A 14,553-nucleotide genomic window follows, 5' to 3' on the forward strand; every position below is an offset into this window, starting at 1 on the left:
TTTGATACCTACCCATGTTTTGAGATAACAAGGTGAATAAACCATTAGCTTTCTAGATTAGCTTTCTAGATTCCTTACTAACTATATATATACAAAAATATATCTCAAATAAGACTATCATGATTCTTTCCAACAATACTAGATTTATTTTCAAGAGGATCTAAAGTATATACAATTTAATAATATGATATCTAACTATATCTCCATGATAATTTTTTCAATAACCTTAGAAAAATCCATCCCACAACTTCTTCTCTTGCTAAAAGATCTTCACTTGATTGATTTTTGAGATTAAATCAATTAAAAAAATCATAAATGGTGTAACTCAAAACAAGTACATGAACACAACCATTTTAAATTCATCATATATCAAATAGTTTAATGTTTCAATCAATCTTGTTGATTTTATACATTTTTTGAGAGGTATGTTCTCTTTAATAGATCAAAACCCTATACAAATTCTAAATCTAAATGATGTGCCTTTTGTGAAAAGGTAACTATCCTTTAATATTGATAGTGCATTGTTATGGGCCAACCACAATGATCAATTAATATTGAACTAGTTATCATAAAAAGCATTGATACAGAGCATCTATCACAAATCATAAAACCTTCATTCAATATTTTAGATCATAATATTCACCATAACATGAGAGAACAAATTCTTTATTGCCATGGAATACCCTAGTTCAGGGTTTCATCCTTTAAAAACTATTTTCACCAAAATAACCACACAAAATTCAATTCTTAACCAAATTAAGTAAGACAAAAAGAAATGGAAAGAAGATTCAGAGACCTTTCCAAAAAATATAGCCTTTCTTCATTACTATTCCTCATGTGACCACACCAAATGCTGCAACCGGACTGTTGTTGCCTTCACCAGCCTGCCTTTCACCATGAACTGTAAAAAATAGTCATCAATAAAATTTACAATATTGATCCTAAATACAATCCCTTCGGTCAGACTTTATATTACTGAGTTAAAAAATTCCTCTTAAAATTTGAGCCAGATCCAACGGTTAAATAAAAAGTTATGATCATTATACCAAAAATGGGTAAGCCTTGGCAGGGTTTTGACAATTATTGTAAAGATAAACATATCTTGCCAAATACTCCACAAAAATGCATAAGAAATGATTCATCTGAAATATATTTCATTAATATATCATTAAATAACTTCTACATATAAAAATTACAGCAAATGGGATCCTCCATGGATCTATGACAACCACAGATTCCTTAAAACCTCATGACAATTTGAGGGTTTGATGGATAATCTTTGTCAAATCCCCTCCAAACTGATCTACCCTCTTGATTTCAACCAAACATGGTTTTATAAACCATTTACAACTCCTTTCTAACTACTCTAACCACCTCATGACCAATGGATTTCATTTTTACACTTTTGTTGCACTTTTTGGCAATGTTGCAACTTTACAATTTTTACAATTTTTGTATTTTTGACATAAATGACTCTAACCCTTACATGGACACTTTTAACACTTCAAGATGGACTAAATATGATATCTTTGGACAAAATGGCTTGCTTGGAAGCAAAGAGATGTAACTCTTAATGTGCCATGTGAAAGCACAAGCTTTTTATCTATAAGTTAGACATGTCATAGAGAGTCATATGTACTTTATGAATAAACATGTACAAGCTTTTTATGAATAAACGTTAAATCTACATTTTATTTTATTTTTCAAAATGCACAAGGGAAGTGAACTATTTGAAAGAATTCAAATCAAATAGATTAAGACTGCAATTCTAGCTGGATATGCACAGAATAAATAATTTGATTTCATGGAAGATTAGGTATATATATGAAGAATAGTCTTAATGGGGTTTCTTTCACAATGTTATAAGAGATGGTGTAGACTTGTCCCTTCCTAGATCATCCATTATAAGTGTTGATATTTCATAATTCCCTTATAACTGTTCTTTATAATATCTTTGATAGTCATTTAGTATGAGTGGATGTAGTAATGTCTCTTTTGTCATTTTATGCTATCTTTTATAAATAACTTGTTAGTGAGACATGAACAAATAAACAAGCACTTCATAACTAATGGTGTTGATCCTTCCATACAAATTTTTAATACATTTGATTCATCTAGTCTTAGTTCATATTTTCATGTGACCCTCCCAAAGTACCTGTTATTATTTATATTAGTCCTTTAAGTGCATCACAAAAAGTCACATGTGAACTAGTAGGAATAAAGGAAGGAACATCATGATTTATGTCAAATTTAATTTTTATGGGTATTTGATGGAGAATATGCCTTATGTTAACATTAAGAATATTCTTGATTATAGTATGTTTGATAAGCAAATTCCTTGATATCAAACTATCACAATGATACACAGGAAATCATCTATCTATCTATAAATGTAGGGTAAAATATTTTTTAATGAAATGTACAAGCTAGTAAATATGTATAAGTAAATTAAAAAATTTCTCATTAGCATCCTTTTTTGGAGATCCAAGTGATTTGTTATTCTATTCTATATTTGATCCATTTTTTTCAATCATACTATTTATAATGGGTGACTATCGCCCTTATAAACTGTCTGGGGAGCAAACCTAGAAAGGATAGCTCACCCGTTGCCTAATTTTTTATGGATCATTACCATATGTAGTAGCATGTCTATTTTTGTATTTTAAATAAGACCCCAAATTATTCATTCCTATTCTCATGAAAATATATGATGATCTCCTTTCTACCAATCATTGGACTATATTTTATATTTATAAGGAATATTATATGATCTTTGGCAAATGACAAAAAATAATATTATGTTCTTTCCTTGCACCAAAAATGAAGTTGATTACTAAGTTACTAACTATATTGTTTCTTCTATGGTGAGGTTATGCCTTCAAAACATATGGTGCAAGTGCTATTACATGGATGGTGCAATACTTTAATAAGAAGACTATCTTCTATGTGTCTTTGAATCAAATGGACAAAATATGAATGTAGCTCTTGAAGAATCAATATGACCTTGAAAATTTATTGAAGAGTTCCATTTGGATACATATGAAAGTACCATATTACTTGAACTTACTTTACTCTTTCTAAAGAATATCATTTCTAAAGATCAAAATGAACATTGAAGATCATGGGCACCTCACTCAAGTGAAAGCATTCTATAATAAAGGCACCTTGAAGATCATGGGAACCTCACTCAAGTGAAATCATTCTATAATAAATACACTTTGAAGATCATGGGCACATACTATATATTATAATTTTAGTCATCACTTTGAAATCCTCTATGCAGTGATGGGCTTTGAGGTGATGCCATTAAGGGGGAGTGTACATGACACCACCTAGTGGCTAAATCCTATATTTAAGACCTAATATGCATAAGACCTTTAGGCATTATATGCTCCAAATTCAAATAATGCTTGGCCTTAGGTGATGCCATTGAGGGGGAGTGTGCATGTCAATGACACCACCTAGTGGCTAAATCCTTTATTTTTTAAGTCCTACGGGCACAGTATCGTAAGACCTACGGGCAGATTTTTTTTTTAAAGTCCTACGGGCATATTGTAAATTCTTCTCCTTGTAAATCTTCCACTTGTAAAAGCATTGTATTAAGACCTACGGGCACTATGTAATGAACCTGGGGAGAGGCTAATTTGAGGGGACCGTGGCTCTAATATAATTTTTTAAGACCTCATAACATCATTTATAAAACACTGGGATTATAAATTATGACAAGATGACTTTCATGTAGTCCAGAATGCATGATCTTTATGTTGGCATATATTTGTGTCCCTGTTTATCATTGTCAAAGAAGACTTGCGTTACTGGGGTGCTTCTTTTATTCTTCTATGGAAATTGACATGTGATCCCCTATTAACATTAAGGGGGAGTGTTAGAACATAATGTTATTAGGGATCACATCCTTATAACATTTATATATAATGTTCTAATATAAGGTTATTAAACCTTATATATTATATGCTTTATAAGCATATCCCATTTGAAATAATTATAATCTAATAACTATTAGATTATTAATTATTTATGAGTGGGGGTTATTGAAAAGGTGTGACTAGTGAAGTCACCCACCCTCCTATATTTAAGGAGGTTCTCTCTCATTTGAGAGGAGTGTGAATTTGGAGCTTTATGGTGAGTTGTATCACTATGCACATGAGGTATTATTGGTCATGTGGAAGTATTGGAGGAGTGTCCCCAGGTTCATGTTTATTTTATGATAGACTATATTTGTAAGTGTTTTAATTAAATGATGCTTTATGGGGTTTTTTTACCCGAAAGGGTTTTCCCCATGTATATCTTGTGTAATGTGTACATTTTGCATGTATGTTTCATATTTCATTTACTTTATAATCTTGTTTATAATGATTAGTATCCTAAGATCCTAATTTCTAACAAAACTCCATTTCTAAACTCTTTTCCTGCATTCTATAATTTATATTTATCAGTTTTGGAAGGCTTGCCGCCAAAACATTTTCCATTATTTAGTTGTTTCTCTGATTTGCTTGCAGGTTTTAACATTTCAGTTGCATATTTTTGGATAAAAAAGAAATTTCATATTGCTACTTCATTTAATTTCTGTGTATTTTCAAAACTTTTAGAGGCTAACATTTCCTGCAGGTTCTAACGTATAAAAGACATAAATTTGTGTATTTTATGCTAGGCTACGCATTTTGTTAATTTTTTAGTGCAGTTGTAACATAGCTAATTACTGAAATTTGTGAGGTAGAAGGTTGCTACGTATCTCACAATTCTTTTCTCAAGTGTAATTCCTTGTTTTTTGTATTATCTGTTCCTTCCTTAGCAGCTTCTACTGTTGTTTATACGTTTTAAGGAAGATTAGTATTATATCTATTTTTGTAGTCTCTTAACTCTGCCTTTTCGCCCTTCTTTGCTCACCTATTTGCACCATTCTGCGCTAACGTTTTACCAATCCATTACATTGCTGCCTCTGCATATTCCTTATCTGCACTGTTAACGTCTGTTGTGCTCAAGTCTCTGTAACTTGTATTATTTCTGCACAATATTACTTTGTAGAATCTCTATCATTTGTAACGTTTTTTTTGCCAGGTTCCGTTCCTTTCTATTTTTTTCAAAGCATCTCTGTTATTTCTGCAGACCTACTCTCATATCTCGCAGCAAGTGTAGTTAGTTTGAAATAATACTGTTTCAAAGAACTTAATACTTACGTTCAATTCAAGTGAATGAAAATTTAATTTTTTTTTCAAAGTTTCAATTTTTTATTCTTCAACATACACGTATAATGTTCACTTTATTTTAAATCAAACTTTACTTTCTTTAACATAAAGTACAATTCATGTAAAATGCATTTTAAATAAAATAAAGTTTATAATAAGTTCTTTTTTTTAAATAGCTTTCACGTATTAAAAAATTTAAAGTTTATAAACTTTTAATATATAAAACAAATATTAAAAGTTTAAAAAGAAATTATTTTAGTTTTTAATAAAGTTTTTAATTTCGATTGTTTTATTTTATTATTAATAAAGAGTTAAAGTTTTTTAATATAAAATTTGTTTAATTAAAATTTAAGTTTCTTTTAAATTTAAATTAAATATTTTAAAATAACTTTTTTATTTGACGTTATTTATTTTTCGTTTTTTATTAAAGGGGTAATTTTTTTTACTAATCATTATTTTACTATCATGTCTACATTAATTCCTGAAATTAAATTAAATAGCAATAGTTATCATTCATGGAAAACATATATTTCTTTTATATTTCGTTTCAAACACCTTTTGGATGTTGCTATTGATAAAAGTTCAGAGCCCGCTACAACTGCTCTTCAAGTCGACCAAGATAGATGGAAGACTCAAAATGAGGAAGCACTTGGTTTGATTGGAATTTCAATGGTTCTTGATTTGTATGTTCTAATTGGAAATTGTACAAAAGCGTATGAAGCTTGGGAAATTTTAAAAACAAATTATGATAGCTCAAATGAATCCCAAAAAATTCAGCTTCAAGATCAACTCGAAGATCTCAGGTATATAGATTTTAAAACCATGGATGAATTCTTATTAAAGTTTGATTCTATTAATAGTCAATTAACTGGTTTAGGAGTTACACTAGCTGATTTACATTTAATTCATCTTATTCTTAAAAAATGTCTTCCTCGTCAATTTCAATAATTTATTACGAATATTCATGCTCAACTTGCTATTCCTAGTTTAGCTACTCAATTAACTTATGATATTTTTCATAATTTATTACGTCAAGAGGAAGCTAAATTAATTCAATTTGGTACTCTTAAAAGTAGTGAACATGCTTTTATGTCTAAAAATCAAAATCATAATAATAATTTTAGATCCAATAATAATAATCACAAATCTTCTAATTATCAATCTCATTCTAAATCCTATCATAACAATTCTCATAATAATAATCATAATAATATGTACAATAATCAAAGGAATAATTCTCATACAAGACCCCATTGCACATATTGTGGGAAAGATGGACACATTACTAATAATTATTTTAAAAAGCAAAATGGTAAAAAGCCCATGAACCAAAATAATTAAAATAATCAACAACATAAACCTCATTATAAGAAAGGGTGCATGAGTATCCGAGTTGGTGTGAAGGCGAGTCGTGAGGCGTAGTGTTAGGCTAATGATCCCGGTGCTACGCATCAACTCCAGTTTGATTCTCACTGGTTACCATAATCCCTTTTGTCTTCGGATATGTAGTGTCGCGGTTTAAACATTTCGTTGGTGAAGCGACCACCAAGGTTCAATTAATCCCTGCTGAGCCATTGTGCTCGCAAGGCCTTGTGCCTTCGCTGGGCCATTGTGCTCATGGATTTGAACAAGTGAAGTGTGGGGATGAGGTCCCCCATTTGTGGCCTCACCGGTTCATAGCTATGAGTCAAAAGCATTCATGTGGAGCCGGAGGGCGAGTCATGCCAACGTCACCGGTCACGTTAAAATTTTACCAGGCATAGTTTAAAAAAACAAAAAACAAACCTCATTATAAGAAAGGTAATAATAATGGTAATTCATCTCGTCATGAATTTACATGTACTTATAATGTTTCTCAACCACTTGAGTGGATTATTGATTTTGGTGCATCTCAGCATGTTACTTCTCATAAAGAATGTTTTGAATCTTTGCATCCTGATACTTCCAATATTCCTGTTCAATTAGCTAATAATCATAGTTGCAAAGTTGAAGCTATTGGTGATGTGAATGTGCCTAATGGGAAATTACATGATGTTCTTTATGTTATTGAATTAAAATCAAATTTGCTTTCAGTTCCTAAACTTTGTCAAGATTATAAGATTAACTTTTATAGGGGCATGTGTTATATCACTGATCCAAAAACTAATCATGTTATTGATACTGCTAAAATGGATATTGATAACTTATTCAAGTTCTATGAATTTGCTCCTACAAAGTATTCCTTGCTTACTACTATTGATTTTACTATATGGTATGAAAGACTTGGCCATCTCAATTTGGATTATATTTCATTGATGCAAAAATAAAATATGGTTGATGGATTGCCTACTATTGTTCCTTCTAAAATTGTTTGCAATGGTTTTATGAGTGGTAAGATGCATAGGGAACCCTTTCCTCATGGTCAATCTTGGAGGGCATTATCTGAATTGCATCTAGTTCATAGTGATCTAAAAGGTCCGATGGAGAATCCCTCCATCCAATGTTCAAGGTATGCTCTTACCTTTGTTGATGATATTTCAAGGAGAACATGGATATATTTCCTTCATAGTAAGGATCAAGTGCTTGATGTGTTTACTGAATTTCATATGTTTGTAGAAAGGCAATCTGGTTCAAAAATTAAGATTCTTTGTACTAACAATGGAAGAAAATATGTCAATAATGCATTTAATGATTATTTGAAATCTATTGGAATTAAACATGAGCTTACCATTCCTTATACACCACAACAAAATGGTGTGGAAGAACATAAGCATAGGACCATTGTGGAAATGGCAAGATGTTTATTGCATGCAAAAAATATGGATTACAAGTTTTGGGCTGAAGCTATGGCTTGTGCAACTTATTTAATTAATAGAACACCTACCAACGCCTTAAAGGATAAAACTTCTGAAGATGCTTGGTCTGGTAGAAAGCCCAATTTGTAGAATTTAAGAATTTTTGGTTCCATGGCTTATGTTCACAAACCTAAGGAGAAAAGACAAAGATTAGATGCTAAATCTTCTCCTTTTATTTTTGTTGGTTATGATGAAAATACTAAAGGTTATAGAGTTTACAATCCTATTACTCACAAGGTAAAAGTTGGAAGAGATGTTTGTATTGCAGAAAAAGGCATTCATGATTGTTCTAAAGTGGAGGATGAAGAACTTGCTCAAAGCAAAGTTGTGCTTGTGGAGGACCAACCTCCTTCTCTTAACCCTACTCCTAATGCATCTCTTTCTATTCCTTCTAGTGATAGTGATGATGATAATAATAACTGTACTCCTCATGACTCTTCTTCTAGTGATGAATCCATTACTTCTAAAAGAAGACCTAAATGGTTTAAATCTTTAATTCAAGATAGTGATGAATACTTAGCTAGAATTGATAGACTTCAAGCTAGAAGAGTTAATTATTGTAATTATATTTTAATGTCTATTATTATGAATTATAATGATCCTAAAACATTTGATCAAGCTAAAAATCAACCATATTGGCAAAAAGCAATGAAGGAATAATATGCTACTTTAATTTCTAACCAAACTCGGGGTCTAGTTCCCTTGCCTCATGGTAAAAATCTTGTTTCTTGCAAGTGGCTTTATAAAACTAAATTGAATGCTAATAATCAAGTTAGTAAATTTAAAGCTAGATTAGTTGCTAGAGGTTTTTCTCAAATTGAAGGCTTAGATTATATTGAAACTTTTGCTCCCGTTGATAAAATGCCCACAATTAAACTTGTGCTTGCTCTAGCTTCTAGAATGAATTGGCCTATTCACCAAATGGATGTTAAAAGTGCTTTTCTTAATGGTGATTTACATGACGAAATTTATGTCTCAACCTCCTAGTTTTGTTAAGGAAGTTAATGAATATTTAGTTTGCAAGTTAAAGAAATCAATTTATGGTTTGAAGCAATCTCCTAGGGAATGGTATTCTAAGATTAATGCATTCTTTATTTCTCAAGGTTTCATTAGAAGTAAAAATGATCCAAATTTGTATATTAAACATAGTGAAGATGGCACTGTGATTATTATTTTATATCTAGACAATTTAATTCTAACTTCAAGTTCCAATAATTTGATTTTTGAAATTAAGTTTCAACTCAATAGAAAATTTCAAATGACTGATTTAGGACTTTTACATTATTTTTTGGGAATGCAAATTTGGCAAACAAGTAATATTATTTTTCTATCTCAAAGTAAATATGATCAAGATCTTTTAGACAAGTTTAAAATGAATGATGCTAACCATGTTTCAATTCCTATTGAATTAGGCACCAAGTTAATGCTTGATATGCAAACTCCACTTGTTGATCCTACTTTGTATAGACAATTAGTTGGAAGTTTGAATTATTTAACTCTTACTAGGCCAGATATTGCTTATAGTGTTGGTTTGGTTTCAAGATTCATGTCTAAACCTCAACAAACACACTTTACAGTTGCTAAAATAATTTTAAGATATATTAAAGGAACTATTAATGTAGGTTTGTTTTATGATTCAAATTCAGATTTTACTTTAAAAGGTTTTACTGATTCTGATCTAGGTGGAGATCCCAATTATGGGAAATCTACTTGTGGTTATTGTTTTTTTGTTGGTTCACGAGAAATTTTTTGGAATAGTAAAAAGCAACAATCTACCTCTCTTGGATCCACTGAAGTTGAGTACAAAGGATGCACTAATGTTTCCAAAGAAGCCTTGTGGCTTAGAAGACTACTTGAAGATTTGGGTCTACCTCAACACAAACCAACTCCATTGTATTGTGACAACCAAAGTGCCATTGCCTTGGCTAAAAATCCATTTTTTCATGCAAGGAAAAAACACATTTCTCTCAAACACTACTTTATTAGAGAACAAATTGAAGACAAGAAAGTTTCACTCCTCTATTGCAAGGGGGAAGACCAAGTTGCAGATATCTTGACCAAGCCACTTTGTAAAGAGAAGTTCCACTTTCATTGTAAAAATCTTGGTTTGCAACCCATTGAAGGGTTTTATGTAAACTCCCCAAGTAAAGCTTAAGGGGGGGTGTTAGAATATTTAATCCTTACTTGGCTTAGGTTTATTTGTATTTAGTTTAGGATATTCTTTTGGAATCCCTACATGTAATTTGTCCTCTAGTACATGTGTGAGGACAAGTCATTTCTTTTATTTTCCTTTATTAAGGAATTTTAGATTTCCTCCATAAGAGGATGTGGACACATGGCACACACATTTTATGAATGGTGGCATTCATAGATTTGGGAGTTACTTTGTAACTCCTCTCATCTCTATTTAAGAGATGTCTCCTCTCTCATTTCTTCTTAATGAAATTATTGTAAAGAGCCTCTCTCTCTCTCTCTCTCTCTCTCTCTCTCTCTCTCTCTCTCTCTCTCTCTCTCTCTCTCTCTCTCTCTCTCGGCATTGCCTCATTCATAATAACAGAAGGGGTTTTTATTTTCTTTTCCCCTTTCAAAAGTTCTTGTGCCTCCTTCTTCACATTTGGGTGATTGCTCCAAAGTTTCTGCATTTCTCTTGGTAACATTTACTTCATCAATAAACTTACATGGATTTTGTTTTTCTTTCCTTGCTTTTGTATTTCCTTTCACAATGTTCCAAAGTATGCAGTAGGCATTTTCTTTATGTCAAAGTAATCATTTGTCAATATAGCACATACATGTTGACCCAACTAATTATATTCGTCGATAAGAAGTACATGCAATTGATCGTAATGCTTGGACATTAATCCTAGTATTTCACTATTCAATGAAATAAATTATGACTTGTTAAAAGGTATGTGAAATGTTGAATGAAAAGTGATTCCACCTATATTATATGCTACTTTTCTCGTATATATAGTTATTAGGCCCTTTGGTTTCTCTAGATCATTGTCAATGGAGTTGTTGTAAATGTGAATTAGAGACTGGTATATTGCTCTTGTAGTGAAAGTCCTTCTAGTTCTAGTTCCACCTATTAAGAACAAGTGCAATGACGTTTTAATGTCTTTCATTTTTTTATTACAATGTCTTTGACAATCACTTGTTATTCTTTGTTTAACATTTGCCTTAATTCGTAGTATTCAACGTTCTAAATAATCTATGGATGTTGTTATATTTCAAATGCATTGTAATGCATGGTGTTTAGTTTATTGTGTTTTGTATTTTGAAGATCTTTTTCTATTTCGTATTGTTCATTTTGTTTAGTTTTCCTATTGTATGGGGTATTGGACGTTATTGCTATCATCCTCAAAGTTTAGATCATCAATTTATTTGTCAATTTCACCCCATGTAGTATTTGTATTACATATGAACTATGCATGGTTCTTTTGAATTGTTTTTCATGGTGTAGATATGCACTTTCCCATGAGTTGAAGTTGTGTTTTAACATATTTTTTTTCTATCTGTAAATGGTACATACACTAATAGTTGCTCTCTAAAGTGATTTTCTAAATCAATATGTTTGTTAAAATTGATGAACCGTCTTACATTTGCCTTTTCTTTTGGCTCAATTATACTCCCATTTTTGTTGTACTTTGAAACAAATTCTGCAAGTCATATGTGTATGATCTACCTTGAGGAAGTTTTATATAATAGTCTATTATATATTTTGAAACTTCATTCTCTATTTCGTTTGGTTCCTTGCTTAACTATTGAACAAGTTTGAGTATGAATGTGAGGTCATTCTTAGCTCTTTTGTCAATAAATACACATTTTCTTGAGCTGTAATTTAATGGGAATGACAAAATCATGTGGGCAGTGTTAATATGTGGCGAATGATCATGCAAGTACCATACACTCATAATGTATCCTCACCAAGGTTTGTAGCTGAGCCGAGTCTCGAGTGGGGATTCGAAGGCAACAACCCCCAAGAGCAGGGGTTTGGGGGCCCAGCCCTCAATAAATTTTTTTTGCCATTTTTTGAAAAAAAAAACCCGACATTGAAAAAACCCTAAATAGGCCGACTTTGTATGTTTCCCTAAAAATTGCACATTATAATTGGTTGTAATGTAAAAGACATGGTAATGGTGTTGTACTGGTTTACTAGATAATAAGAAAAGATTGGACAACTGTGTTCTGTGGATGTAGCCCATCTTGGGTGAACCATGTTAAATCTCTGTGTTATCTATGTTATGTATTTATCTTTATCTTTTGTGTTTGTATCTGCATATAATTGTTAATTTGTATTTGCTCTGGATCTGCCTTAACCCGAATAGACAACTTGTTGTGATGATATTTGTTGTAAGTTAAGCAAAGCATTTCCAAGCTTACTTATCATTCTTATTGCATCAATATTCTTTTGTTGATGGTCTTTGTGTATTCTTTTAAATGCATATGTCATAGACTTGGATTTCTTTGCCATGTATGAGCTACAATACATTGTTGTTACATATGCATCAAGCACATATTGTGCATCTACATTGGCTTTCTAGAGGTCAAAGATTTTCTTGGAAAAACTATTGTTTCATATTTGTGATGGCTTTCTTTGTAGGAGAAGTGTGGGTATATGTATTGTTGACCTTAAAGCTTTGATGTATTCATCCTCGGTCATGTCTATTTCATTTAAGAACATTTGGAAAGTAAATGACACATTGTAGTTTGCTTTCTTAAGTATGGAGAAGACTTTAGTTGTGTTTGAAATTAATGTTTCCATCTTCTCAGGTAGTGGCTCAAGTATTGTTGTTTTTTGGATTGGTGAAAATGAGAAATTGTATTGATCTGTAGGTTGTTTATCTTGATCTCCTACATTGCTTTGTATGGTGATGCCTGTGTAGTGTGGCTATATTAGGTTGCAAGTGTTATGTGCTACAAGTTATGTACTTGTCTACAAAGTGTATGATATTTGTATGGTTATCTTTTCTATAGATTGGTGCATTTTGTACCCATATTAGTAAATGATCATGTTCATTTCCTCGGTTTTAGAATTCGGTGACAGAAAAATAATCTATGACATTTCCAAAGAAAGAGTCATTTGTGAGTATAAGTTTTTAAATTGCATTTATTTGGCACCTATAGCAACATGTACAAGTAATCAGAGCTTTTTTAATCAACTGGAATTTATCACTTTGATTTTCACTATAGCATTGTTGTTGTTCGAGTTTTGATTGATGTGAATTGTGCAAGTCTTGTAGTGTGTTTGTTAGTGGATCCCACTTTTGTTCAACACTAGTAAAAGTAATGAAAAATGTAGGTGATCGTATATGTCATATCATTGCAAAAACATTTTTTTGAGTTGTTGTGTATCCTCTGATGATATTTTTATTCTTTTGAAATTGACACACCCAATATCTAATTAAGTATTTTGTCTAGGTTTGGTTTGTGTTTGACTTCTTTTTCCAATAGTTTTCTTCCTTTTAACTGCCCCTTTCTTATTCTTATCCACATTGTTGCAATACTTGTATTAGTATCTTGATAGTTTTGAAAAATAGATTTGTTGTATGGTATGCAAATTGTCTTTATGATTGTAGTAACTCCAATTGTGCAATTTTTTGGTAGTTAAAGTTTTAACAATGTCATCATCTCGTGGATCACCAAAGAACAATGTTGGAAAATTCATTTCTTTCGAATGTCTATCTTTGAAAATTCCAATTGGTTTATGCTCTTGCGCAAGTGTGATTTCAATTATTTTATCTTGTGTTTTATGTATTGATCTAGATTTTGTAAATCCATGTACCAAGGTCATTTGTTTCTAGAGTTTGTATCCAATTTTTATTCACTTGAACATTTTGCATTTTGTATACTGTTGTTTTGGTTAATTGAGCCAAAGCTTGCATGATAAGATTTGGTCATACCATGCCTTTTTGGAATTCATTTTTATACTCTAAGCATCTTTTGAGGGAGACAACAATTGTTGATGTGTTATGAATCGACTGCGGTAATGCATTTTGTATAATGGTAATGTTGATAGGAACATTGATAATGAAACCAATTTTAACCTATTTGTGATCTTTTGTATCCTAATTCTCAAATTTGGGCAAATGCAATTCCAAGTGAGATGTGTCATTCTTCTGGTTGTGACAAGTCTTGTACATATTGCAAAGGTTTATTAGTTCAAATATTATGTGGCGTCATATACTTAGGAACCATGCAATGTTTTAATGTAGTGTGGCATATTTGGCAAATGGAAGTTGACAATATCTCCCGATCACATTGAACTAGTTTGTGGTACACTTGTTTTTGTTCATCTTTGAATGTTCTAATGTCTTTGCCGAAATGCAATATTTGGCAAATTGAACATGCATATTTTGGTGTGTCCTGAGTTATTTTTTCAAAAATTTCTATTAGTGACAATACTTTTTTGCTTTTTGGATTTGTAGACATTATCATTTGATTATGGTGTACTTGTTTTAGCTTGCATTTTGAGTTGATGATAGTGTCTTGTTTGTCATCACCTTTAATTGCATTGA

Source organism: Cryptomeria japonica, chromosome 6, assembly GCF_030272615.1.
Source record: "Cryptomeria japonica chromosome 6, Sugi_1.0, whole genome shotgun sequence".
Taxonomy (NCBI): Eukaryota; Viridiplantae; Streptophyta; class Pinopsida; order Cupressales; family Cupressaceae; genus Cryptomeria; species Cryptomeria japonica.